The sequence below is a fragment of the Pinus tabuliformis genome, chromosome 3_1, assembly GCF_031772625.1.
Source record: "Pinus tabuliformis cultivar Carrire ecotype Pingquan chromosome 3_1, CPIR1, whole genome shotgun sequence".
In the NCBI taxonomy this organism is placed as follows: Eukaryota; Viridiplantae; Streptophyta; class Pinopsida; order Pinales; family Pinaceae; genus Pinus; species Pinus tabuliformis.
In genome coordinates this window covers 239,993,380-240,002,863 of record NC_142301.1, presented here as the reverse complement: position 1 = coordinate 240,002,863, position 9,484 = coordinate 239,993,380, and the positions used below count along the sequence as shown (strand labels likewise).

At 34.2% G+C, this 9,484-nt stretch overlaps 1 pseudogene; it reads right to left on the bottom strand.

Annotated features, from left to right (window-relative positions):
- Positions 1 to 7,698: 7,698 nt before the first annotated feature.
- Positions 7,699 to 8,487, bottom strand: LOC149186695 (uncharacterized; annotated as a pseudogene).
- Between the last annotated feature and the right edge of the window lie 997 nt (positions 8,488 to 9,484).

The following is a 9,484-nucleotide window of genomic DNA, read 5'->3' as shown; positions in this document are numbered from 1 at the left end:
TCTCCTTAGGAATTTTTTTTTGAATTCAAACCAATCGATATTCCTAGTAATCATATTGTCATCCATAAATTAGTGCACCCACCACTTTCAATGATAGTGGAAATCCACCACACGCTCTAATAATCTGATCTACCAAATCTACAAATTCTGGTGGTGGATGTGGCTGATTAAAAGCATAGGAAAATAAGAGTTGTTTGGATTGCAACATATTCAGTCCCTTTAAATAATAAAGGGATCCCTCTAACACTTCGTCTCTTTCAAGGACATGCTTGTCATGCGATGTAAGAAAAATCAAGCTTTGAGGGCTAAGGAAACCCTTAAATGTCAAAAGTGCTTCCCGTTGATTTGTATCATTTATATGATCTAAAACTACAACAAAGTGACATGATTAGGGATGCATTAGTATATCTTCTTCTGGATACTCATTTCCTATACTTCCAAGTTTCAAGCCTTCAATGAGCTTACATGATAAATATTTAGAGACCCCTAACATTGATTATAAAGACAGATCGTTTGTAATTTGAACTATTAAGATTAAAGAATGTTTTGGCCAGTGTCGTTTTTCTGACCCTGCCTACACCCCAGATCCCCACAACTTTCGATTTCGCTTGCTCCTCTTGTGCTTGCAATACTGTCTTTCAAATTCTTCTAATTTTAGGTCAAACCCAGTTGGATATTGAGCCACATACAAAGGTCGTTCTTGGGTTGATTTAACAAGGGGATTCTTTCCATTGTTGCTTGGATAATGATGTAGAATCTTTGAATTAGCACCTTGATATCTATAAGAAAGAAAAGGCGATGAAATTTTGAAACAACCCAACAATTTCTATTTAGACCAAACAAACAACACACCTTGATCAATACCATCCGTAAATCCACAACACAACTTCAAATACTATTAATGACCATGAAATCCATGTCAGTAACATTAATGCCATTATTTTTTGCAAAAAGTTAAAATCCAAACCCATTAAAGCCCTTACAAGCATTTAAGAAGAAACAAAAATCCTATTAATAAAACAAAAATCCCTAGATATTCTGCAAAAATTTAAAGGCGTGGTCTTATGGACATTCCCTTATTATGTAGAATTATTTAGGTCATTTCACCATTATCCCTTGAAGATAAGCACCACTAATGGAAGCCATGAAACTAGAGGCGACATCAGGACACTATCTTATATAATCAGAGCATTTTCCCCTGTAGCTCAAAAATGTATTCATAAAAACAACTCCCTCTGCCCATGAGACCACTGCCATGGGCTCCCGTCGAAACAACGCTCGCCGTAGAGACACCATTCTAGTAAATCATGGCAGGAAGAACTAGGCCTTCCTTCACAACTTCCTCCATAATTTCCTTTATCATTGGGCTGCCTTCACCTACGAGTAGCTTGCAACTGGAAGTCTCCAGTTCGAAACTCTTCCCTGAGAGCCACATTCTCCAAAGAGCACATAGGTGAAGAATGATATTCTCAGCTTGGGTAACTCCGACAAATTATTGGACATGGTAGGCTTGTAGCTCCGAGTTTTCACTACCAACCCTGGGTGCTTGAGACAGATGTAGTTCAACGCATTTCATTTCAGAGTTCTGGGTTTGTTTATTTACCAGTCTTTTATTTCCCATCTCCATACTCTAGGTGATAATTTCTATTTCTTGAATCTATCTTTTTCATATGGTAAATTTTCTTCCAGTTCATAAAATGGTGTGGATTCTCTGAACTGCGATAAAATTGAGGAAAAGAATCCAAAATCCATTTACCCTATCTATTTAACTCACCCACAACTATTTGATCATGAGATAGATGTTAATTTTTAAGTGGATGGAATGATGATAATAGACACTCTTGATCGGCCAAGTTGAATAGTGTTTGGTGACCCAAAGCCAACAAAGAACATGCCTTTCGGCGTAATTATGTTTATATTGTTTGTCCAGGGAGGATTTGAACCGGGAATCAAAGTTCTAGCTCACACCAACCACAATGCCTCGCCTAGGCTTATTATCGCTCATTTAATCGATTTGGCGCACATTAGTCGGAAGTAAATTTTAGCCAAATTTCTTTATTTCATTGTTAGAACCATAGTGAAGTGTTGTTAATAAGGTGTGAGGATTATATATATATTTTTGGAATTTATAATAAATTAATTGTTGATTAGTAGTGGGATAATTCTTATTGATATTTTTTATTATTAAATGTGGGTTCAATTATCACTGTTATTCAAGGAAAATTAAGTTATTTAAAATAATTTGGTTATATTTAAGGTCATAGGCTTTCATTTTTGCATGATAATTTTACATTTGAAATATGAACCTATTTCTTTAGTTTCAAAGAGATGAACTCTTATTCAAGACTAAATTTATTTACATTTTGTAATGTTTATCTTAATTTTCTACTAATTTGATAAATTCAAATTGATATTTAATCATCTAATGGACATGAAGTAAAATCAACCATATCCATGATTGGTAATGTTGAATCAAGCATAATCAACTCAACCATATTTATTTTTAATGACAAATATATTTTCTTTCCATGTGGCTAATATTCATGTCTGGGTCTTAAATGGATTGTTTAGACTCAATAACCAAGCTTATTATGTGGCTTCTGGGAATTGAACTTGTTTGTAAATGATACAATCATTCCTCTTAATTTCCAAAGATAAACCTAGTTGAAAAGCCAATTAATTTAGTTGAGTGCACTCTATATTCAAAATAATAATGTTACAAATATTAATAAAATAAATGTAGTCTCAAGATAGGAGAATACCTTGAACCCAATCACTCAGTTGAAAAAATTTCCCAACCAAACATCAAACTAGGAGATTATCTAGTTGGAGAGAATCTATCAAACAACTAGGCCTCAACAAACTACTAAACAATAGGAACAAATACATTCTCTCATAGAGCCTAAAAGTCTACCAATAATGATGACACCTCCATATATACAAGTAGTAGTTAGGCATTGTAACATTCCCCCTTAATGACTACTTATTTTAATCTTCTTATGTTTAGGTCTTCATTTATATCTTCTTTGTAGCACACACCATACTAAAGATCTTTTTATTCAACAAGATCTACCTATGGTCCAACCTGGCACTTACACCATGTACCTTGATGATGAAAACATCATCAAATTGTCAACATCCATATAAAGAAACAACGATCCACTAGAATGCATTGGTACCTAACTGTTGTAACTTCTAGTCTATTAAGAATTCCTTCACATACATGGTTCATCCATGTTCTTGAGGAACTCCCTCTAAATATAAAAGTTCACCTCATGGAGTCTAAAACCAACATTATCCACCCAATTAGTGTACCCATTTAACACATGACACACACTTTCAAAGTTCTAAAGAATTTTCTAACAAAGGTTGTTAAGTTAATCTAGACAAGAAACATCACGTCACAAGGGAGCACATGAAAAAGGGGCATGCATGCCTCTTTAGGTCTTACAACGATATGACCTTTTCATGTTACATAAATATATGCAAAACACATTCCAACCTATAAACATTCCAAGTACATCAAACATTTGAAGGACCAATAGAAAATATCACATGAAGTGTAGACTTTCTATAGCTATAATGTGTCATGAATTTGCTTTATTTCATACAGTTTACCTATATTTGTCCAACATTTCAATTACTACTCCAATATCTAGTGTCGATGTAACATTACTACAAGCACTATTGTCTTTGCCACAAATTTTCTAACCCACTTCCTCATCTCTACCATCTCTGACACACATGGTCCTCCTTTCGAATCATGCACGTTCTTACTTCTTGTATTTCTCAGTGATGGGTCATATTGATTTACTCTTCTTGAATATTCTATCATTCATTAAACAATTGTTAGAGCACGGCCAATTCCAACAACTTTGCACCCACATATTGAGTTAACTAGGTAAACTATGTTTCCTTTTTACATATCTCAAGAAGATTTAAGAACTCAAATAAGTTCACTTTAATATGCATGGACAAATTCAATATCTGTAACTGAAATATTGACATCGCCATCTCAATGATTGTCTTGGATCTTCATACTTTATCTATCATTTGTTGGAGTAGGTAATTCTAACCAAATAACTACAATTACATATTGAATTACCTAAGACCAATATGTATATTCAAAACAATGTTACCAAGAAAAACAATCATTTCCTGCACTCCTACATCAGACCTTCCTCCTTATGTTTAATATTGATGCCCCATCTTCTCAATAAAATTAATAGCTTCATCTGATTTATGAAAAACTATCATCACCTTGATTAGATCATTATAAATCCAATAGTCATGACAAGTCCATTTCCTTTCATTGCCTATAACAACAAATAAACCTTATCCATACCCATGTGCATACTTACATTTATGAGCTAAACAATATTATCAATAAATTCATTCAAGACAGACTCCATGTACCATGGGACACCATCTTTTTCATTAGATCAAACATATGCACATCCTTCCACATCATTCACATTTCAAAATGAAATTTGCTACAAGTAGTATGACTTTAAATTTAATGTTTTATTGCTACCACACTTCAACATTTTAACAAACAAAATAGAGGGTTGCCAAAAGAACATGAAAAAAAAAGAGGTCATCCTCTCCTTATTCTTATTGATACTCCCCCGCAAAAAAACATTATAAAAAGGAAGGTAGCTAACTATATGATGTACCATGATTATGTTTAAAACATACCATATATGACCTTACATCCGTCTCATTTTTTCGACATCATCCTCACAAACTCCTCATAGTTGACTTGACCATCTCCCTTAACATCTGCCTCATGAATCGTCTCATCAACTTCTTCGTCAATTAATTTTTCTCCCAAGTTGGTCATGCCACAACCTTACTATATATATGAAGCCATTTTGATCCTGGTCAAAATCCTTGAAGGCCTCTTTCAATTTTGAAGGCCTCTTTCTGTTGAAATAATAATTTCAACTGCAGAATTTTCTTTCTTTTGCGATGCGATCTTATCGCATATCGCAAATCGCATCCTCAGCCTGATTGCCTTTTGTTACAACCTGTGTTTTCTGCGATTGCGATGGTGCGATGCGATCTGATCGCATATCGCAGATCGCACCCATATATGTCATGCCTCACCTTGTTTTGCACCGAATGCGATTTCGCGATGCGATCAAATCGCAAATCGCATAATTTCAATGGTTGAAGTACAGGCCTGCAGCATGAATTTTACGTGAAGTGAAAGTTACATTTTTGACCGTCGTTTTTGTCAGTAAAACAGTAAATGTAATTTACTGTGGGTTGGTAAGTTTTGGTAAAGATTTTAATTTTATTTCAGTGGGAGTATGGGCACAAGAAAAAGTTGGTAAAACCATTTAATTTTATTGTTTTTTTTTTATTTTACGGCAACACGGCGGATGTAAGTTTTTTTTTTGTTTTGTTGTCATATATATGTAATGTTGTTCTGTGTATGTAATAATAGCAATGTAATGCACAGCAGTGCGAAGTAAAAATAGAACGCAACAGCGTGAGAAAAATCTATGTGTAATTTCCACAAAGCAGTGTGTTGATCTGTAATGCAGTAGCGTGATTGAAACAAGAGGATTTTATTTTTCTGAAGAGACAGAGTAAAGTTAAAAACTGTATCTGAAACAGTTCTAGTGGTGAAATCCCTCTGTGAGAGAGGAAGCACCAGTGTTTATTAATGAATAGAAATGTGTGGTGTCTGTAAACTTTGTGAGCTGCAAATAAATTTTTAGCTTTCCGCTGTGTTAAGATCCTGTGTTGAAAACAGAGCATTGTCTCTGTTTTCAGTTAATTTGTTTTTTTTTAATTTTACCATTTCTTTGAACATATTAGCAATATGGGTGGCATCATTAGTTTTAAAACAAAGAAATGAAATGAGGTATCTTTGAAAATTTGTCTATTATTACATAAATTAAATTATTATTTCTTGTGTTATTGGCAACTCCATTACAAAGCCCATACTCACTGAATCTCAATGTATTTCTGGAATTGGTAATGATGTTATATAGAACCTTGTGTTTTGACTCTTCCTTTTGCATGCTGAAATTTTTTGCAATTGTCATGAACCTTCCATTGTCAAAACCTTGTATAAATGGTGGACCAAAATATGCACTTGCAGAAAATTTTAAGATAAGAACGTTGGCATTTCCAAAATTCATACGACACCAATCCTTCTCCTCCGTGATTTTTATATGTCACTTTTTCTTTACAACCTCTGATGCCAACGCTCGTGTTAATTAGTTATTAAATTTAAATATATATCACTGACGTGAAATCACATTTTCAAACAAACGGTTTGAACATCGATCAGATCTGCTTTAAATACCGTGGCAACTAATGAGCCTGAATATCGATGAGATCTCATTTGAATAACGTGGTGATTATTTTAAGTTTAGATGACTTTGCAATAAAGCCTGTGACATTATTGGTTTGAATATATCCATTAGATTCACCCTCAATAACGTAGTGACTATTTTATGTTTCGACTTACTGGCCTCCCAATTAGCGTATGCATTTCTTGTTTCTTATTGCTGCGAAACATTTGAAAAATGGCATATTGAAAAACCAGGGGCTAACACCTTCCTTTTCAAAACCAGAAAGACAAACTAATACAGAACGATTACTAGGCACCAGGATAACCGCGCTATCATTCTGCAATGACCAAATTAGGCGTGGATCTTAACATATTTCCTATTACTCAAAAGATAGAGGAATGTAACTTTGGAGCAAATTTGCCACTTTTAATACTTCGTTCCAGGAGTTTTACGATGGAAAGTAGTGGGTTTAAACGCTAATTTACATATGGGGATTTAGTAGACCTCAGGCTGCACCCCAACTCCACCGAATCAAACGACCTGTAGCCAGACGGTTACCATGGACCTGGACACTTTTAAAAATCCATCGGTGATATATTTAGTAGACTTGAGGCTACACCCCAACTCCACCGAATCAAACGATCTGTAGCCAGACGGTTACCATGGACCTGGACACTTTTAAAAATTTTCGCATATTTATATTAGCTTGACTCATTGGCTTAGTATTGTAAAGGTTTCGGAAATTCTTTTCCAAATAGCTTAATATAATTATTACTATTTTAAATATGTTTTTGAAATCATAAATTGATTTAGTATGTGAAAAAATTTTGGTTTTAGAATTTTGCAGATTATATAACTTAAATTTGGTCTGGGTTTTAGAATTTTGGAGATTACATAACTCAAATTTATAATTCAAAAATATTTATCAAAAAATTTCTAACAAAATTTTTGTTTAGTGAAATTCTGCAAATTACATAACTCAAACTTATAATTCTAAAATATCTATAGATTTTAAACAAAATTAACCCAATTTCCTTTTAAAAATTCCCATACACTTCTGCTTTTCTTTCACATAGGTCTCCAAATTCTGGATCGGACAGAACCATGAATCCAAAGGAGAAACAAACGTACCATAATAATAAGAAATTAAATCAAGGAAAGTGCAAACTGACATGTTCCTTAAGATACAGAATCTTCCTGTCCGAGGAAACGATCTTTCAATTCCAATCAGGACTATAAATTTTCAAATGCAAATGGGCTGCATCCCATACTGTTTTCCAAAATCTGAAACTGAGGACAATAAAAATATATTCTTATAAAAAATCAGATTTGTTTAACAAATAATTTTTTCCAAGTTACAAAGCTTTAAAGAAATTCTGTAATTCCTTTAAAGTATGCATTTAGGATAAATCTTCAAAAATAAATAGCCAACTCCAAACAATTGCAATAATACACTCATTTGTAAATTCAATAGAAAACATTTGAATCCACGATTACTAAAGCGTAATCCAAATATTACATATTTTCTTATTATACAGCAGATTATAACAACAGTATGAAGAATCAACACTCAATTGTTAATGTAGCATACTCTACAAAGTGGCCTCAATATTGTTTTCTTCATAAGATCAAACCCTACCTTCTATGTTAATAGATTTTTGGGGGACCTTTCTTTTTACATGCTGGTCACCGATCTGAGCATGATCTGAACCAAAAAACGAATGTAGATCAGAATCAGAAAGAACGTAAAATCCTTTGGGAGGACTTGCAGCTAACTTTCTCTTTCTCAGATCTGGGTTTGATTGGTGCAGGAGGACAGCAGAGCATCGGTGGTATCTTGTGCTCCTCTGACTTAGGAGTATGGCATTCTACTTCCCCTTCTCCATTATCGGCCACCAACGAATCCAGGCATTTTTCGGAAAACCCAACAGTAATGATTAACTTCAAACCACCTTGAACAGCTGCCAGTGGTGCCAAAGCAGTCGTGCTTCCTGTTACAAAGAATGAATCTTCCGCTGGAATGGCAGAATCCCTCGTCTTTACTTTTGCCAGCGTAGATGGTCTACTAGCAGGAGCCATAATATCAATAACTGCAACTTTCTTCTAGTTTTATTAATTCGACCAGAGATCTAAACATTCTCAGGATAGCAATCCAGTATTCATTATCAGAGAGCACAACATCTGCTTCCTTAATTCCTATCAAATAACATATGAGGAGCAATTCAGACGTAGAGCAAATATTCTGTAGAAAGAATAAGAAGCTGCAACCATTTTCTCTCTAAAGTATATCTTGTTGGGAATTTTCTGGTTAATTCCAAAACGAAATCACTGAACAGAGAGTAATACTCAGGGAAGCTAAAAATAGATTGCTGGAGAAGCTCAGAGTTTTTCACACACATAAAAACTTTATATTCATTAATAAACTGCCTGATACAAACTTCATCCTCTTAACAGAGTGATTCACCAAAAACTTAAAAAAAATTACTCTATCTCTTTTAGAAATTTTACACTACTGTGTGTAAAAATTTCTTTTACATTTACTGCTGTAAATAAAAAAAAAAACTCTTACATTCACTCCTGTTGCTAGAGATTGCATTTCAACAACAAAAATTACATTCATTTGCTGCTCCGAATTTCCCTTTTGTTTCACTCACACGCTGCCCTGTTTTCTCCTTCTTTGCACTTCTGTGCATATTACATTTCATATACAATGAACAACTAAAAACATAAAAACAAAACATAACCTTTTGTTTGACTTTGTGCCATGTAAAAAAAAACTTACATCCATGAATTAACAAAATAATAAAATTAAAAGTTTTCACCTACATTCTACGACTACAATACATTTCATTAAATTCTCAGCATGGCGATATATATTAATTTTCTGATCGAAGGTACTTCAACATTAATTAATTTACTGGCGGTCAAAAATCACTTCACGTCACGCAATAAGGTGCAGGCTGTACTTCAACCGTTGATCTTGCCCATTTTAATCGAACGGCTGTGGTGAATATCGGAAGGCCTCTTCTTACCGACCTTTACCTTCCGGGGAATGAGTGGTTTTGAAACCGTATTGTGGACACGCGTCAACTGGTCGGTGTGATCGGAGCCCTCCTGAAAAATACCACTGATGCGTGAAGGCGGTGCGATAAAAAACAGGTGGTTTTCAGCTG